The sequence below is a fragment of the Anabrus simplex genome, chromosome 1 (assembly GCF_040414725.1).
Source record: "Anabrus simplex isolate iqAnaSimp1 chromosome 1, ASM4041472v1, whole genome shotgun sequence".
NCBI lineage: Eukaryota > Metazoa > Arthropoda > Insecta > Orthoptera > Tettigoniidae > Anabrus > Anabrus simplex.
The window spans coordinates 1175391640-1175411132 of NC_090265.1; positions in this window are offsets into that span (position 1 = coordinate 1175391640).

Here is a 19493-nt window from a genome sequence, read left to right on the forward strand (position 1 = left end):
CAGATGCCTCTATGGGTTTGTGTAGGGAAGGTTATACGACCGTAAAAATGGGCCAAACCCACATTCATTTTCGACCCCAAGAAATTGGAAAAATGTCAGGAAGTTATAAAATGTAAATTTGGATTAATCGAAACATACGTCCTCTTTCCATTAAATACGTACGTTTCCAGCTGTGGAGGTCATTGGAAAACGGCAGGCAATATTTTTTCCCCCGCAAAGATTAATGACATTACTCAATCGTAGTAATATTCTGCACTTTATGTGTTCTGTCACTCAGTTCGGAATATTGACATCTTACTCAGCTGTCGCAGTGAAATCAAAAGTTCCCTTCGTGAATCAGCGGTAAGAGTGTCGGCCACCAGATCCCAAGATTTCCAGTGAAAGCCCAGAAAGGTAGTCTGATTTTTGAAGAGCTACTATTGCTATTTGTTTTACGTCGCACCGACACAGATAGGTCTTCTGGCGACGATGGGACAGGAAAGGCATAGGAATGGGAAGGAAGCGGCCGTGGCCTTAATTAAGGTACAGCCCCAGCATTTGCCTGGTGTGAAAATGGAAAACCACGGAAAACTATCTTCAGGGCTGCCGACAGTGGGGCTCGAACCTACTATCTCCCGGATGCGAGCTCACAGCTGCACGCTCCTAACCGCACGGCCAACTCGCCCGGTTTTTTGAAGAGCAGAAAGAAGTAGCCTACATCTCACGCTCCATGCCGTACGATGTAGGCATGTCAAAGATCACTAGTGACAAATTTCATATTTACGTGACAAAATTCAAAGCTCAGCCATAGATCGCCCTACATAATTTCAGTTCCTCCTTCACAAGACTAAAGCGAAATGTTGAAATTGACACGCAGGCAGCCTCGATGATGCCGAATATATCTGCAAAAATATAGTTGAGGTAAAAGGATTCTTCTTCTTCTTCTTCTTCTGATTATTATTATTATTATTATTATTATTATTATTATTATTATTATTATTATTATTATTATTAAAGGCCTCCTCTGTTAAGTTACACACTTCAACTGAGTCATCTCTACCCATGTGGTCTACATTCATTTTAAGATCAGAGTGCGGCTTGTTGCTGTGTCATCCAATCTCCGTGCACTCGTGATATTATTGGCGCGAAAATCCACTCACTCCTGCTGTACGAAAAAATGTTTGCCCCCGCCATTCGCGCAGCGGCGACTATGCCATAATCGAACTCTGCTACAGTACATAATATCGCTACCTCCTGTCACTCACGCCACTTACGGCACAGGTGGAACACTGCCCAGGAAACGTGCAATACACCGTGGAGTATTCATATGTCATTATGAGTCTATTTGCCATCCGATAGGTGTGTGAAATGTTCTGGCCATTCAATGTTCTCACATACTTCCGAATCCACACAGCCAACCTGATTCAAGATTTAAAGATTTGTTTTGAATAATTCTTTGAACTATTATTTCAAAGTACATAGTTATAGGCTATGCTTGGTATTTTGGTTCTAAGATTTCTACAGCCACGCAGGGACTTGAAATATTGTACAATCCGAGCATTCTCATTTACGTCGAGTGGAAGAAACTAAGAAAACACCACGCTCTAAGAAAACTCTCAGAGATGGTATACTAAAACCATGCGTATGAAAGTTGTAGTTGCCGGACAGGATAGCTCGAGCGGTAGGGTGCTGGCCTTCTGAGCTCACGCTGGCGGGTTCGACCTTGGTTCAGTCCGGTGGTATTTGAAGGGACTCAAATACGTTAGCTTCATGTCGGAAGATTTACTAGCACATTAAGGAACTCCTGTGGGACAAAATTCCGGCAACTCGGTGTCTCCGAAAGTCTTAAAAGCAGTTAGTGGGACACAAAACCAATACCATTATTAAAGTTATGGTTTCCTAGTCTCATTGGGTAATGCAACTTCATATCGATACTAATGTGAGTAGTTTCAGAATTTAAGAATGTAATATAGTAGTGATTGGATTACAGGAAAGTTCCTAGCTTTTACCACAGATGTACTTTTGAGTGTTTCGTATGTAGTCGTTCTGTTCAAAAACAACGTCTTACAATGTTTCAAAAGGAGAGAATTTCTTTCGAAATCTTTCAAAGTGCTCTGTTCTTACTGAATGTATAATATTGGCGGAAATTCCCCATTTTGATTCTGACAGGTAATACTGACCTTCTACAATATTAATAAGGAGCTACAGAAACCACACACATATATATGTGTGTGTGTGTGTGTGTGTGTGTGTGTGTGTGTGTGTGTGGTAAAGAATTTGAAGGGAGAATGCTGTTCGTGAAACAAAGTATGGAACGTGGATTGAGAACTCAAAAATATTCGGAGACGTGGATCGTTCTGGAAAACATTCTAGCAAGCAGCCAAGCAAATGAGCTTAACGTTTCAAGCTTATAAACGACGGTCAGTTTTGAATGACGATCTTTTAAAATTATCCACTGGAGCTAACCAGGGATGGCGAACCTATGACTCGCTTACCACTAGGTGACTCGCGAACACGACTTCTATGGCACGTCAGACAACATACTAACATATTTCAATGTTTTTAACATTTAATAAATTGGTCGAAAATCTAGCAACGTAGCATATTTCAACATTACGCTTTAATAAAGAAAAATGTCTCAATTAATTCTATTGCCATATATTTTACAAATTACATTAGGTTAAAGCAAAAATATATCTTATTCTTAAAATGTTACTGTTTTTAAAATGTAATTTTCAGTGGTTTGCAAAATAAAATCATGAGACATTTAGTCGAATGAATTTATATGTAATGGAATCTAATATCTAAATGAAGTCAAATGAGGGGTGGAAAGTAATAAAAGTAATAAACAAGACCTAAATTGACGCGCTAGTCGGCAAAGGTTCGCCATCCCTGAGCTAAGCTATGGCTTTTAGTATCGGGAGTGTCTAAGGACACTAATTAAAACTCATGGGCGACCTGCGCGTCTTAGTAGTGTGCCATATCATATATGCCCCAAATATTAATTATATAATATGGTGTAATATTGTGCATCTAATACAAGCAGGAGTCATGATGCAACCTAGAAGTTGCGTAATGCAGTATTCCGTCATCGCGTGACATCAGTAATAACTTCTTATCTTTCATAGCGACAGCGAATATCTCGGGTACTCCGTATGATTCAATCTGGGATTTACGAGAGTATGTGAGAGCGGCCGATTATAAAAAGGACCAATCACAGCCCTGGATGCGATATTCCGGAGTGAAGGGATCTACAGAAAAAGGAAGTCAGTCTTACCAACTTCTAAATTTACAGTGCGGCACTATTCTAAATCTATTAGGCAATCTGTTATAAAGCCATAGTCCACGTTTTTAATATGAAATAGAGGCCAGTTAAACATTAAAAGAACTACCTGTAGACAGTTGCAATACTTAATTTGAATTAATAAAGTAATTAACATATTTCTATTGAATCAGCGCTTTTGCAGAGTAGTGGGTGAGTAATAGCGTCATCGCACCAGTGGAATCCCCTAAGATATGATTAATACCGGAAGTTTGGTGTATATAGCAGCCTCTGGAAATGGAAAGTCACTCTGCTTTGAAGTGTCAACCGGGCGGGTCGGTGTTTTTGATATTAAGCCAGTGGTATAGGAAAGTAACTTTTTTTTTTAGTGACCAGTATTGAACATATAAGTAGTCAATTTGTGAAGCTGAAACGTTTCTTTTATGAAAAAATGCATTACATGAATGCAAGTGATATATTGTAGTTACGAGTGTGCATAGTACATTAACAGAGCAATTACCTTTGCTATATAAATAATATCACGTATCACGTATGTCAAAGTGCGGTGGTGACACGGGATAATAACAATAAAAACGATAGTTACTGTCGATATTTCCGTACCCGTGTATACGTAATTTGCATACGGTTTGTGCAAATACCGTGTTCGGTACGCGTTCGGTTTCGCGACGAACTTTTACGAACCGTCGTCATCGTATCGGTACAATTAAATGGTGTGTGCGAAGCACTATTACTACATGATGAAGAGAGAAGAAAAGACTTGCAGAGTATTTGATAACGCCATGCAGTTTGGTGCAATAATGGCGTAATTGGCTGGACGCTGTGGCCTGGAATCATGAAGAAGCTGAGACGCTACCAGTTGAGTTCATTTTAATTATAGGCATGCTTAGATAGAAGGAATTAGGCTAATTCGATCCCGGTGTAATGTAAATGTAAATGTCAGTCTTGTTATGACTGAGCCATGTTGTATTTTTATAGATTAATGTCATGTTTCAGGGAAATGCATGTTTGGAACCCTGATTTTTATATATTATTTTATTTCCTTTTTATAAGATGGGAAAGAGGGAAATGATTAGGTGTAGATGAGGGTATATATATGTCTAAAGGTAACTGTGTATTCCATTTTGCTACAAGATGTAGACTCTTTTAGTATGAAGGCTACACAGACTAAAGTTTGGTCTGGGAATAAAATTTAGTATGGTATTTTTTTCTGCATGTAGCACGTTTATAGGAGTGCATGGCAGTGATGACCAATGTAAAAGTGCACCGTCGAACTAATATCTTCTAGATCCGCAGATAGAACTAGCTAATTTGTATTGAGTTATGTATTTACGAGAAAAAGGCAAGATTAGCCTGACACTGAGATTACAATGTGTGTTACACAGGACGGAAGTGCCTAGAAATGAATATCGGGAAAGATACAATGGTGTTAGCTGCATGGAAAGAGAGAGGTTTGATTTGCCTCAAGTGTTCATTATGATTGTGAGAATCGAACTCACGGACCCCAAAGTGTTAGGCCAGATGTGTTGAGTATCATATCTGCAAGCCGTGTTATATTGGAATATGTAGTTAAGGCCATAGGAATGTGTATTGGTGCCTTAGTTTGAGTTCGAGGCCTTGTGTTAATTAAATGAACAGAGAAGTGAATGGCAGCGTAATTTATGTTCCCAAATATATTAGAATTTCTCAGGCAAGAATTACCAAACCAATTAGTTAGAGTCTTTTCTGGCGAAGTACGATGATTCATAGCTGGAGCATTAGAAGTGTTCCGTGATTTATATTACAGCGTGCGAAGTGAAAGATCAACAGACGGATAGCTGAGCCTGGAGTTCGGTGTTCTTTTTATATGAAGGAGTCTAGTATCTTATTGTTTATATTTCAGATATTGAATACACAGATGATATTTTGTTTTATTGCATGTCTTTACAGGTTTCTCCGAGAGTGTATTTTGTATTAATTTGTGTTACTTGGATTGTTGTTGATTATGTCATTGTCAGCGTTGGTATATACTTGCTTTAAAATATGAGTCCGGAACTCATGTTATTGGGAAGTAGGCTTTTAAGCCATCCAATTTATAACAGAAGAGTCTGTTAAGTAAATTCAGTGTAGATGTAAGCTAAGGTCCCTGAAATATTGATTTGATGATAAGTGATGTACATATAGTTTTATTATGGATCGGATTTAGCATAATTTTATTCTGTCGCGGTATGTCCTGTAATTGTAATTTGAATGATATCCGTCAGGATGCGTTAAAAATGAATTTAACTGCGTAAGTCGAACCGAAGTGTGAATTTCTTCCCCAGGTCGTTACGTTTATTTTGTTAATATTTTCATTTTGAAACGGGACATTGCCCGTCTTTTGTGACTTCTAATAATTAATAATATTTATGTGCTCGGCGCATATTAAATTTTTGGCATTTATTTGAGCCAGATTCTAATCGTTTTCCACATTTTTGTTTATTTTGAATTTCAATAATGTTTATTAGTCAATAAATCCATCTTACCCCTTATTTTGAATGTTATTTCGGAAATATGATACTGTGTCTCGTTCACATACCCATGGTATAATTCTTATCCTGAGATTTTTAATTTATTTTAGCCCGATCATTTTTTAAGAACCGAACACGCAGCTCTCCGATTGGCGCCGGTGGACTGTATTTTAGACGGGAACGGTACAGTAGAGAATGATTAATATAATAAGGTAGGTAGAAAATGAAACCCCGTCTTGGCACATAGCCTACTCCTGTCTACCCAAGGCTTACATCCCCATTCGAGGGACGAACCACCATCATCAGCGTCATATGCCCTCACTCTTATGAACACGGCGGAGAGGTTCGGAATTAAATCCAATCTTTGGGTTCCTACCCTAACAGCAAAAATCCTGACTGTGAAAATATTTCGACCAGCGGAACTTGAACCACCTAACCGCAGAGTCAAGCCATAGAGAATCGACGCTATAACGATCATGCCCACCAGGCTGGAGACCTATATTAAAGACTCGGGACATGTAATGAAAACCTAAATTCCAAAATGTACCATACCTGCTCGCTTTTTTAAAGGTTGGATTCACACTATCTGTAAGAAAATATGCAACAAAGGGGAATTGATATTGTAAATAATCATAAGTGAAAATGAAAACTAAAGTGTTTGTAACCATGTAATGTGGAAATTAAATCACAAGTCCTCTGGAGAGGAATATTTATATAGTCAATGATTTTAGTAGGACATCAACCGTATTTGTGAGTTTCTGTCACATCTACCTTATCATTTGTCAGTTCATAGGTGTGCTGTAGACAGCTAGATATTCAACAGAAGATATCCTACCTAACAGAAGCTGAATTGCATTCCGTAATACTACTTTCCTTTTACAATTTGCTTTACATCGGACCGACACAGATAGGTCTTATGACGACGACGGGATAGGAAAGGGTTAGGAGTGGGAAGGAAGCGTCCGTGGTCTTAATTAAGGTACAGCCCCAGCATTTGTCATCTGTGAAAATAGGAAAAATAGAAAACCATCTTCAGGGCTGCCGACAGTGGGGTTCGAACCTACCATCTCCCGAATGCAAGCTCACAGTTGAGCGCTCCTAACCTAATACTACTGACGTCACAGTTAACTTCAGGTTTTTAGCGACAGTGGGATGAGAGAGGTGGTAGTGGTAGTTATTACTTTAAGAGGAAGTACAACTTGGCAACCAACCTCTGCATAACATTAATCAGTGGGAAAAATTGAAGGGATCCGACAGTCCAAACAATGAAGATATCGGCCAAAGAACTACAAGGGCCACGAATGGCGTGAAAATGAAAGACAGCCTAGCTCTCTCAAACCTAATAGCATCGGGGTCGGAAAAGAACAAAAGTTGACAAGGGGAGGTCGGATAGGATAGAAGAAAGCGAGGAGCCTGGCACAAGTAAGTGGAAGTAATGCCCGGACTCAGCTAAGGGCCCCGTGGTCCCCAACCAATGCTCCCTCCCAGTTCAGAGCCCCTGGGGCCCGTTTTAGTAGGCCTCTTACCACAGGCAGGGGATACCGTGGGTACTAGGACTGGATAGAAAGGGGCAATTGCCTTAATTAATATACAGCTCCAGTATTTACCTGGTTTGAACATGGGAAACCTCGAAAAAAAAAATGAATGCTGCCGAATGTGGGATTTGAACCTACTATTTCCCGAACGCAAGTTCATAGCTATTCCACTTGCACCGCGTAGTCATCTCGCTCAGTTCTATCAAAATAAAAGGATACCACCAGTTCTTGTATATCTACAAAATGTTCTGAGTGATCGCAAAATATTACTGCACTGATCATATTTCCTGGACATTGTGCTTCCGATTACAATATTCTTCAGTCTGTACAGGAAGTAATCTGACGAAGAATCATTCAGGAAAAGCAACACTGTACAAGAGAGTACGGACGACTTCTTCACTTTCAGAAAAAACTCAGTTCCTCAGTGACGCAGTCGCTTTGTCTTCGTCCTTCCGTTCCCATCGTCGCAAATTCCATTTCAACTGAGGTTGAAGGTGTTAAAATACAACATTTTTGGCTTCCAGCATTTAAAGAACTCCGGAGGGACAAAATACCAACATCTCGACGTCACTTAAAATCTGCAGCATTGAAAAAATGTGAACTTATTTATTGTTCATAGAAAGGGAGAAATATTTTGGAGAAATATGGAGGATGTTATCATGAGGTTTTCTCTTAAAGGTCAAGAAATGAGGACCTTCTGAAAAACGTGTTATTACCTTAGTGTACTTCAATAAAGGAGGCGTGATACTGTATTTATACTTTTGTGATGTGTAATTTCACTTTTCAGTTCGTAATCCGAAACCTAATATTTCTCGTGTTCTTCACTCAAGAGCAATTTCTTCTATAAAAGAAAATTTTCCAGTCGATTTTTTTGTTCTTCTGGATATTTTCGTTCATAAGGATCACTAGAGAAGCTGGAGTTGGCGGAGATCTCGCTGGGGGCAATTTCATCTCTTTTTGCTCGCTTTACTTCCGGCTGGAGGTGGCTTGTATCAGGAAATTAAAACAATTCCCTGCCCTAGTCGTTCACTGGTCATGAAATGATTACTCCAATGACATTGGATCCTACAATCGCCAGATTTAAAGCCCATTCAGCACTTAGGGGTTCTGTGATTACCGTTGCAGCTAGACTTAACATTCCCAATTGCATTACAGAGTGTCATTGAACGTGCTTGTATAGATACGTATACAAACACGACTCCGAAACCTCGTAGACATAATGGCAGTCGACTAGTCGGTGTTATTCCGGTGGATGCACGAAGTGTACGTAATTAGATAGATGTGCGTAATTTTCTGGCGCTTCAATTTAAATGAATATTTCATTCGGTATACATGCTGGTTTGAAAAAAATCCACTCTCTTACAATTGTACGGAGGAAAAGGGGAAGGATGGGAGAGAGAAAGGAAGACAGAGAAGGGAAAAATAGAATAAAGAAAGAAAGAGACTGAGGAGAAACAAATAAAAGTTTCAGTCTATGCCATTTGGAAAACATTACAGAATTTATATTATGTTCGCCTTCATTACGATATATCATCATAAAATAGTTCAAATATTCAGAGCGCCCGAAGTTCGATTACCAGCGGTGTCGGGGAATTTAATCACGTCTAGCTAATTCCCCCGACTAGCAGACTGGGTGGTTGTGTTTCTCCCGGTACACTATTCTTCATATTCACACAACATACTACACCACCAACGCAACAGCAAGTACATCCCTCCGCATAGGGAAGGCGTCGGGAAGGGCATCCGGCCGTAAAAGAGGACTGATTCGCGTTGTGTGACACATATTTGACCTTCGAACCCACCAGCGTGTGGGAAAATCGAGATAATAAGAAGATTTTTATTTATTTATTTATTTATTTATTTATTTATTTATTTATTTATTTATTTATTTATTTATTTATTTATTTATTTATTTATTTATTTATTTATTTGTTTATTTATTTATTATTAGTGGTTTAAAGTCACATGAACACTTTAAAAGTTTTCGGTGATGATAGAAAGGAAACAGTTGTGGTCTCAATATTATTATTATTGTACAGCCCCAAGCATTTGCCTGGTGTGAAAATAGGAAACCATGAAAAAAAACCTTCAGGCCGGCGTAAGATGCGGCTTAAACACACCATCTCCTGAATGCTTGCTTACAGCAACACGATCCATAACGTGCAACCATCTTGCTCGGTAACCACTACTTGAAATCCACGTGAAATTCCCAAACTTGCTGACGCCTTTCGCTTGACTGTTCATAGAGACAAAAAGTAAACGTTATTATAGAATATTCTTGCCAATATTATCTCAAGAGAACAAATAACTTCCTATAGGATTAACAGGAGTTACAAACATTGCATTATAACACAAGTGAGTTGACCGTTTTCTAATGCTAGTGGCATCTGGTGTAATATTTCAAAATGCGAAAGAAGTGCTACTTCTTAATTGTTATACCAGTGTGTGTATATTTATCATAGAGGATGTATTTGAAAACTAGTGCCCACAAGACCGATTATAAACATTTTACAACAGAATTTTGAATAAAAGTGTGGTTTATCTACGGCTCATTATAGTAATACCAAAATCTTCGATTCATGGTAGTTTAATACGTTATCAGAACTGCATTTTATAACCGAATGGTGGAATTGATAATACACGATAAGGTTAATCACTTAAAAGTCGAAACATATAACCCCTCATCCGCTTAGCGTAATGTAGTGTTAATTCTTTAATTAATACATGTCTTATATATCCGATTGTTAATATTTCCCTTTTATATAATCTATCATGTCACTTGTAAGACTCCAATTAGTGTATGGTTCCAGTGTATGGGACCTTTACCAGGATTACGTGATTCGGGGACCGGTAAAGATATGCGGAAAGTAATTCGATTTGTTCTGAGCGATATCTGACAAAAGCGTAGTGTTATGAAAATGTTCCAAACTTTGGTCTGGAAAGACTTGGCAGTAAGGAGACGAGCTGCTCGACTAAGCGGTATATTCCGAGTTGTCAGCTGAGATATGGCATGGAATGGCATGAGTGGACGAATAAGTTTGAATGCAGTTTTCAAAAGTTGGAATTCCACAGGTCAAATAGGGGCAAATATTCGTTTATAGGAAGAGGGACTGGAATAATTTACCAAGTGATATGTTCGGTAAATTTCCAACTTCTTTGAAATAATTTAAGAAAAGACTAGGTAAACATCCCGGTCACTCCATGTGAGTTTTGTGCTGGACAAAGCGGAGACGGGACAGGTTTTTCTCCGCTTACTCCGGTTTTCCCTGTCATATTTCATTCCAGCGACACTCTTCAATATCATTTAATCTTTCATTCATTAATCATTGTCCCAGAGGAGTGCGACAGGCTTCGGCAACCGGCACAATTCCAATCCTCGCCGCTAGATGGGGGCTTCATTCATTCCGCTCCTGACCCGGTCGAATGACTGGAAACAAGCTGTGGATTTTTCACTAGGTAAACAATTGATATAGTGATGGATGACCCATTCAAATAAATGTGTGTGTGTGTGTATGTGTGTGTGAGAGAGAGAGAGAGAGAGACCGAAAGTGTGTGTTGAGCAGGTAAAGAAAAAAATATCAAAGTATTTTCGTAAGGAATGAAGTCTTACCAACCATATTAAAAATATATTGTGATAACCCCTAACCTACACTGTGGACATCGTCCAATGGCTAACCCTTGTGTCGTAAGAGGACCACCATCTTGTATTTACCAGGAGTGTTGTGTGAAGTGAAGTGCTTCTCACCGTATCCAAAGGAACTTGCCGCTTGCCAGGCAAAACACTTCGTGGTTTAATCTCAGGGCACTACTCTTTGAAGAACATGTAGGTAAATCGGGCTCTTGAAAGCTAAAGATCGATACTTGCCAAAAATCATATTTCACCGTAACATCTACTGATAGAGATCGGGCGTTGATGAAATGAAAAGTGAACAATCATCTTTCAAGTTGTTGCAACATATCATGTTTTTAAAAGCAGCATGGCCCCAAATGAAACGGCAACTACACATACCTGTCAGAAATACTCAGAACTATACGGACTAACCAACGTGAAAATGGTTAGAATTTTAGTGCGGTATGTACTGTATGGCGAACGTGGTTCAATAAAAGCAGGTTCGAAGGAGCACCGACAGTGAAGATAGGCCAGTTTGTGGTAATATTTCTACGATTTTCTCGAGGTGGAAATTAGAGAAAGGGAAGACTTTTAACCTCCAGATTATTTTTCGACATTTTACTATCTCATAGCACAATCCGAAGATTGGCCAGTTCTTCCACCTTTGTTACTCAATAGTTTACAGGTGCAACGTGCAAGGGAGTGATTCAGTTAGGTGTAAATGTAGTAAGCATTTGGCCTTTGACGACTTCTTGGTCTTAATGGCATATTGTAATGTAATAATAATGCTATTTGCTTTATGTTCCACTAACTACTCTTTTACGGTTTTCGGTGACAGCGAGCTACCGGAATTTAGTCCCGCAGGAGTTCTTTTAGGTCCCAGTAAATCTACCGAAAGGAGGCTGACGTATTTGAGCACCTTCAAATACCACCGGACTGATCCAGGATCGAACCTGCTAAGTTGGGGGTCAGAAGTCTGGCGCTTCAACCATCTGAGCCATTCAGCCCGGCATATTGTACTGAAATCTGCAATCTAATATCTTCGAACTTGAGAATAGGTGCAATGAGTATCATACTTGAACTATTCAGTGAAAACTACTATCTTTCTGTGAAATGAATGAATATTTTCTCTCATTCTTCGGTATAAAAACACTTTATCTCCATCGTAATGCACAGTGCGCTTGATGGCCATGATTGTTAAGGCGTGAAGTCCAAATGATCGCACACCGAGTCCGGTTCTAGTTACTGTATATTCCCCTTAGTAGAAAAAATCACTATTTTACGTGCCAAAAACCTGGGGTTAAATTCCAAACCTTTCCGCAGTGCTCATATGGAGTGAGGGCATATGACACTGTTGATAGTGGTTTTGTCCGTCGGATGAAGACATAAAACCTTCAACAGACACTTCGGTGCTACTAGACATGAGTAGGCTATGTGTCGACATGGGGTTTCACTCTCATCCCTTCAACTATCATATAACACGTCATTCAATTCATCTCATTAACTCCTCTGATGAGATTGACGTCAGGAAGAGTATACGGTCGTAAAAGAGATTCATCTCACTTCATACCCGAGCCCGTATGTGTTGAACATACAAGGTTGAGGAATGACATCTTAACAAATGTTAATCTTGTAGGTGTTTCTGTAGTAGTAATATGATTCGCTTGAGATGGAATTTCGTATGCTTGGTTCTTTATCGATAAAATGCCTCTCTATCAACGAAGTGAGATTGTCATTCTGTTGCACATAATAACATTAACGTTATCTATTGACATGAGACTTAACCACGTTCCACTCTGTGCTTTCAATTTGAGCGTATAGAATGCGATAACAGGCAGAAGGCAATCGTTAATGCTCCTCATTCGTTGCAGTGAGGTTATTATTTCGGATGAAGTAGCAATATTAACATCATCTGATGGCATTAGACTGAACAAATTCCTGCTGCCTGCTTTGATGTGCTCACATTACAGAGAGCGATATTAGCAAGTGACAATCATTCAATATTCAATATATTTGTGTTCTGTTCATGTAAGTGTCTGGGTATAAGACATTGTATCCAGTTGCTCGCACTGTAATAGCAGATTTAATGAATAGAATAGAATACTCCCATCCCCTAGTTCCGCATCGCCTAGAACTAGGGAGAGAGCACTCTTTGACTGCAATTCATTAAAGTTTGATACATGCATTACATTTCTTCTTATAAGTATTTGACTATTATTACACTAAATATAATTAATTTTGTCCTAGACGTTAAAAACGCTATTGTCTAGGACAAAGTAAATATTCCCTTTCCTTAGCCTATTAAATACTTATTTTTGTGTCACAAGTCTTTTGGAGTATCCTAGTGTACTGTTGTAATACTAAATAGTTTGGGTTTCAATTGTTAGATGTCTCTACCCTAACTTTAATTGCTCCATCTTGTGGGGTAAACCACAGTTTATCCATAAATAAATTTATAATGTGGAAGTTTTTCAACATGGTTGTTAAGATTATTTTAATGTAATGTTTGTATTGAAATCCAGCCTATCTGCAAAGAGTTCTAGAAACTTCCCCTCGAAATACTATAAAAGCTGGGCGCTTTAGGGCCGTTTTGGTATTTTCATCACTCCAGCTTAGTGAGTGTGGCATATTCTTCGGGGGCAGGGGCCGCGTTCGGCGTTCGAAAGGCCTAGCAACTCAAGGTAATGGCAGAATTTTCATAACATATGATAATTCCTGCAGATAGCTTGAGGATAAGGTTTCAAACCTATTATTATGTAAAATTCTAAACCTAGTGGTTTAAATGTAGGATTTTCGGCCAGTCTGAGGACTCCGTTTTATTCCCTTTTGGGAAATATGTAATGTAATGGAACAAAGAGTGATTACCCTCTTTTGATTCTCATTCAACTTGGTGTGAGGTGACTAAAGTTTCTAATCACCTAAAATTCTTAACACTCCTTTGGGATTAAATGTATCTAATTTAGCCACCCCGGCGTAGAATAGGCTTAGCCTCTGTTTCTTTGGGCCATAATCCCACTTAGGGTTTTTGAAATATTCTAGAAGTAGTGCAAGTGTTTCGTGTCCTAGCATTTTGTTCATGGCCAATAATGTTAAAACTTTTCTTTTTACATTAAGGACATTTAGTATGGACACTAATTGGCCCTGTTTGTTAAGTAATTGTTTATGGACCAGTGTGCAACTAACTGTTGAGCGATAAATAAACCCACATCAGGGAAACGATGTGTAAATACTTTGATTAAGAACAACCTACAGGTTGTGAGTGTGCTATTAAAAGTTGATGCCTCTGTGAGGCTGAACTATGACTTAGATGGAGCCCAGATTCCCTTATAGTGTGAAGTATAGGCGCAAATAATGCTCTTGTTAATTTTGTACCTGCCAAGAGCAATCCAGCTCTTTTCTGTGGAAATTAGTATTTGTAATTTTTTCAAGTTCTACCTAATATTTTTAACACAATAAATTTCGAAATCGATTTCTTTCCTTTTGTTTCTTAGTTTAAAATGAGATAGATAGAAAAATCTAGAACAAATCGTCGCTGTTCGAGCAAAAGGTTATATCTTTATTTATTTTTTTCCTATTGGCTTTACGCCGCACCGACACAGATATGTCTTATGGCGACGATGGGACAGGAAAGGGCTAGGAGTGGGAAGGAAGCGGCCGTGGCCTTAATTAAGGTACAGCCCCAGCATTTGCCTGGTGTGAAAGTGGGAAACCACGGAAAACCATCTTCAGGGCTGCCGACAGTGGGATTCGAACCTACTATCTCCCGAATACTGGATACTGGCCACACTTAAGCGACTGCAGCTATCGAGCTCGGTAAAGGTTATATTTTAGAATGCTCTTCCTATCCATTATTTTCCTTAAGACTTCTCACGCCTTCCAGCCGCACAATGAAAATGCAGTCCACCAGAACAATTTTCGTTGTGTTCAATTTCGTATGCTAACGTGTAAAGTGAGGAAAGCAACGGGAAACTACCTCACTCCTCATTTCCCTAGTACACCTCTTCAGTGATGCCTAGGCCATCTATGACAGCTGATGGCGGAACTGTTGAGGATCCAACCAGCCTTCGGGCTGAGGACTAAACATACAACGTGTAAAGGGAAATGAACCTTAAGTACATGATACTGTAGGGATGCGTAAGTAAGCCATGCAAACTTACATTTCTAGAGTGCGGTACGTTAAGGTTCATTTTTCTTCATACGTAAGCAAAGGAAAATGAACACAACAAATATTGTTCTGGCGGACTAAATATGGCTGGGAGGAGTGACCATTCTTAAGGAGAACGACGGATGGGAAGAGCAATGTGAGATACAACCTTTTACCCGAACAGCGACGAAATATTAGTTAAATAGAATAATAACATGCATTACTTAACGGCTGAGTTATGAATAGAAGATAATGAAACGACAGTACAACAATTTATATATTACTACAATTGATATTTAACGTACTAGTAATTATATTCATTATTCTAGGACACGCAGACCTCTTATCCATCTTATCCTTGTCCTTCATTATTCTCGTTTGTATTTGTTTTGACTTTTGAATTTTCTTCTTCCACGTACTATATAAAATACAAAAAAGTGTTTCTATTCTTCCCAGTGTAACCCACTCCTTATTTAGTAGTTTAGCAATTGTATAGAATTATTTCTCTTTTCGCTTTCTATTTTTATTTTTATTTCTCTTCCCAGATACTATTTTACCTTACAAACTCTTAATAGATGCTTGATTTAGATCTAGGATGGTGAAAAATTTAGCCTTACGAATTCCTATTTGACTAGCTAGCCCACGTTGTCTACCAAGGTAAGACTATTGTCATCACACCAAGCCTCTCGCCCTATGGAGCAAATGTATATTGATTACGTGGGACCTTTCCATTTCTTCTCCACAGAGTAGACACTGATTTTCGTTATTTCTCCTTCTCTGACCCTTAGTTTTATCAATTCCCATTAGGCACCACACAACTCCTCTCACTTTTCTGTTAGGAAGCCTTTCTCTCCTTATTGCCATATTGTGTATAATATTACAAAATTCCAGAAGTATCTCTTTGGTTCCACATTCTGCCATAATCGTCTGTTTGTCAATATCCTTCACTCTAACCATTACTTTCTTACTGAATTCCTTATCCTTATACTGGATCTATTTACCGTAGTAGCATCCCATTCCTATTCTTCTTTAAGCTAAGCCCGCCTGAACTTCTGCATGAATGATATTTTTGTCTAGTTTGCTGATATTCAATCTCATTTCATTGCACAAAGCAGCTTTATTAACCTCATTAACCTCATCGCACACTATGTAGTCAATGCTATTGTACGTTGTTTCGTACTCTTTCAAACTACTCAGAGGCTATTGGTTATTGATATTAACTCCGGGTATACCATTCCTTCTTAAATGGAGGTAATTTCTTCTAAATTTAGCCTTATCTGTCATAATGAATAAGCCACCAGGTCAAACTATAAAATTGGATTGAATTTCCCTACTCCAATGTTTTGGAGAGTTATACGTAGCTTTTATAAGAGTACTCAGATCCATAGACTTCAAAGTACAACTCCAAGTTACAACTTCACTCAATATGGTTTCTAAGGAAATACTATAATATGTGTTTTGATTCCATTCAAATGCGGCATAAAACCCGGAATGTGTAACATTTATTCATATTATATATTAATGGTCCATTTAGAATTTCTAATTACTTTATAGATAGTAATTTTGTCTGTAGAAGACAGGCTTACGTACTAGTCAACTATATAAGTTAAATTGCCTGTTTTATCCCCCAACCACCCACATTTGAGTATGTACCATTCTTCTCCTGCACATATTTCTAATAGTTTCTCTCCATTCTTGTAACATTATCATTTCTTCTCGTTCTTTCTATTAATATTTGTTATATTTTTCTATCATATACAGGATTAATTTTACCCACCCATGCATTCAAAACCCCCATTATAATTATTTCCGCTTCTTCATTTTAATGTAATCTGGTTCGCTACGTCAATAAGGTCATCAAAAAGTGTTTCCTTAAAAGGAGACCCCCACTGAATGGTTGTCGTAGAAACTATGAAATATTCTCTTTCCCCTCCCTTCTTTTCGTTATCTTCAACCAAATCTATCATCGGCGCCTAAATCCGCATGCTCAACTTGGTTACATATTTCATCATTCATCAGGACCGATTATCTCCCAGTTACCTTCCCTTCTTTACTCTTCTGTGTTTCGATTTACTCCAAATGTTATAACCCGGCATTTGTAATTAACAACCTACCAGTAGCCACGTCTCTGTAATCCCCGTAATCTCATTATCCCCATTAATACCTTGACCTCATTTCCCAGTTTACCGAATACTTCTTTGATATTTATTAATCTTATGTTCCATCCTAGGTATTTGCTTGGTCGGTGTACCTATTATACTGACTAATTTGTTTCGTGTGTTCCATACTTTCTCCAATTGAATAATTGATACACTTGGTGAACTAATTGTTTCCTCTTCTATACTCGTCTCTTCCTACGCATTTTTCGTCCCCATTTTAGCCCACGTGTCCTCTAAACTTAATGGTGCCTTTTTATCCTCTTTTTCCCTGAATTGTCCTCCTTTCGGGAAGGTGCCTCTTCTTCCTGTGCAGATTGTTTGGAGCTAAGATGTCTCGAGCTCTTCGGCGAGTCATCAATATCTCTACTTCCGCCTTGCTCAGGTACAACTTCTGCTGCTGCTGCTGCTACTGATGTGTCAGCGCTCCCGTGATCGCCCGCCGTGACAATTAGGCCTACCTTTCGCATTGCTATCGTCTCTGGTCGTTGTTCAATCTCCCGCAGCTGCTAGGCAAACCACTTTCTAGACCAAGAATCGTCTATCACCACAAGTCTGTTTCCGGTGATAAATATTTTATTCCTGACTTCCGTGCTTTAGTCTATATAAATGGAAGCGTAGTACTTTCAAATTTTTCATTTCCTCCGGATCTAGTTCTTCCCTAATCCAAATTTTCGAACCTTTTAAGTATTGCTTTATTAAAGAAAATTCGGGTTTTTAGGCTTGACAAGATACATTGTTCTTCTTCCTGTGTGTTTCCCTATGCTAAAAGCATATATACTTTCATTACACTCAACTTTCACTTTTCCCCTATTAAGGAGATTACTTTTTCGAACATATCGTTAACATTCTCCTTCTCCGAATCAGCAAGTCCGTATATAATTATATTTCTCCTACTATATTCTCTCTCTTACGTGTCAGTTCCTGCCTCCCGAGCCTCTTTGCCCTTTCTTCTAACACCAGAACGTTGTTCTTAATTTCAACCACCTCAAGGTAGTTCTCCTTGGTATCCCTTAGTTCTGTTATGTAAGTCTTCATGTCTTGAAATCCCTTGTTTTGATCCATCAATAGTTCCCTAGTCTTATCGAATTGACATATATCCTCCATAACCTCCTTGAGCTTTCCAATATCCTCCCAAGACAGCTAAGGGCCCGGGTTCGACTCAACACCACAAATTATCAATAGCGCCATCACAACAAATTATGTTAACACCATCTGCATAATGTTACATGGACTGTTGACATTTTGAATGAATTTCACTTTCATCCTACAATGCCACACCTGTATTGCTCGGTTGACACTCCCATTCTTGTATGTACGCACTCTTGTTCCACACAGACACAGCTCTATACGTCCGTTCACCTCGATTACAACTGGAAAAAAATTGCATTCAGTCCCTGAATGAGACGGTGCACCTCCTAGACGGTAACGCCATCTTTCAGACCAGGGAGATTTGATAGATTGAAGGAGATGTTCGGAGAATGTGAGGGGATTGGCGGCCGTGGCCTATACTACGAACTGTCGCGGGATTCGCCTTAGGGCAGGAGAATGTAAAACCATGGAAATCCATTCTCAGAACAGCCGACGGTGGGGACGAGCCCCTCTCCGTATACAGAGGCTTAGAGCCACGGTAGAGCCGTGGCCACCCCTCCTCTGTTCGGTTGGTTGAACGGAGTGTAGAGCTGTTGGACCACAGACCCGCCGTGGCCACTTGTAGGACGAAGCCTACTCTGCAACCGCCAACCCTGTAGATAACTGTGATGAAAATGCTTTCATGGTGTATTCCTGGTGCGATAATAAACCGTGCATTGACCATTGAGTTCTTCGTGTATACTTGAAATGCCCACATCACATTAAATTTCCGCTTTGCAGGTAATTTATACTAATCATTATTCACCTGGTGGAGACACTACACACTTTGGTTATGGTACGGGCTCATTATTTCTCTTATAGTGTTCTACTCACGGTCCAGCAGATACACCGGTAACATGAGCTACACTCCGAGTACTGCACCCTGGAACTTCTTCGACCATTGCCAAGAAATCTTCCACGTCTAGAATCGCACGTGGCTTGAGGTACATTATCAAGCTGTTTAAGGTAAAAATGCCAGATCGTACCTTGAGCCAATTTTTGAATATGTTTCCTTATTTTATACTTAATGTAGTGATAATTAATAGTTAGTCCCTTAATTTATATTTTTTTCTAGTTGTTTTACGTCGCACCGACACAGATAGGTCTTATGGCGACGATGGGATAGGAAAGGGCTAGTAGTGGGTAGGAAGCGGCCGTGGCCTTAATTA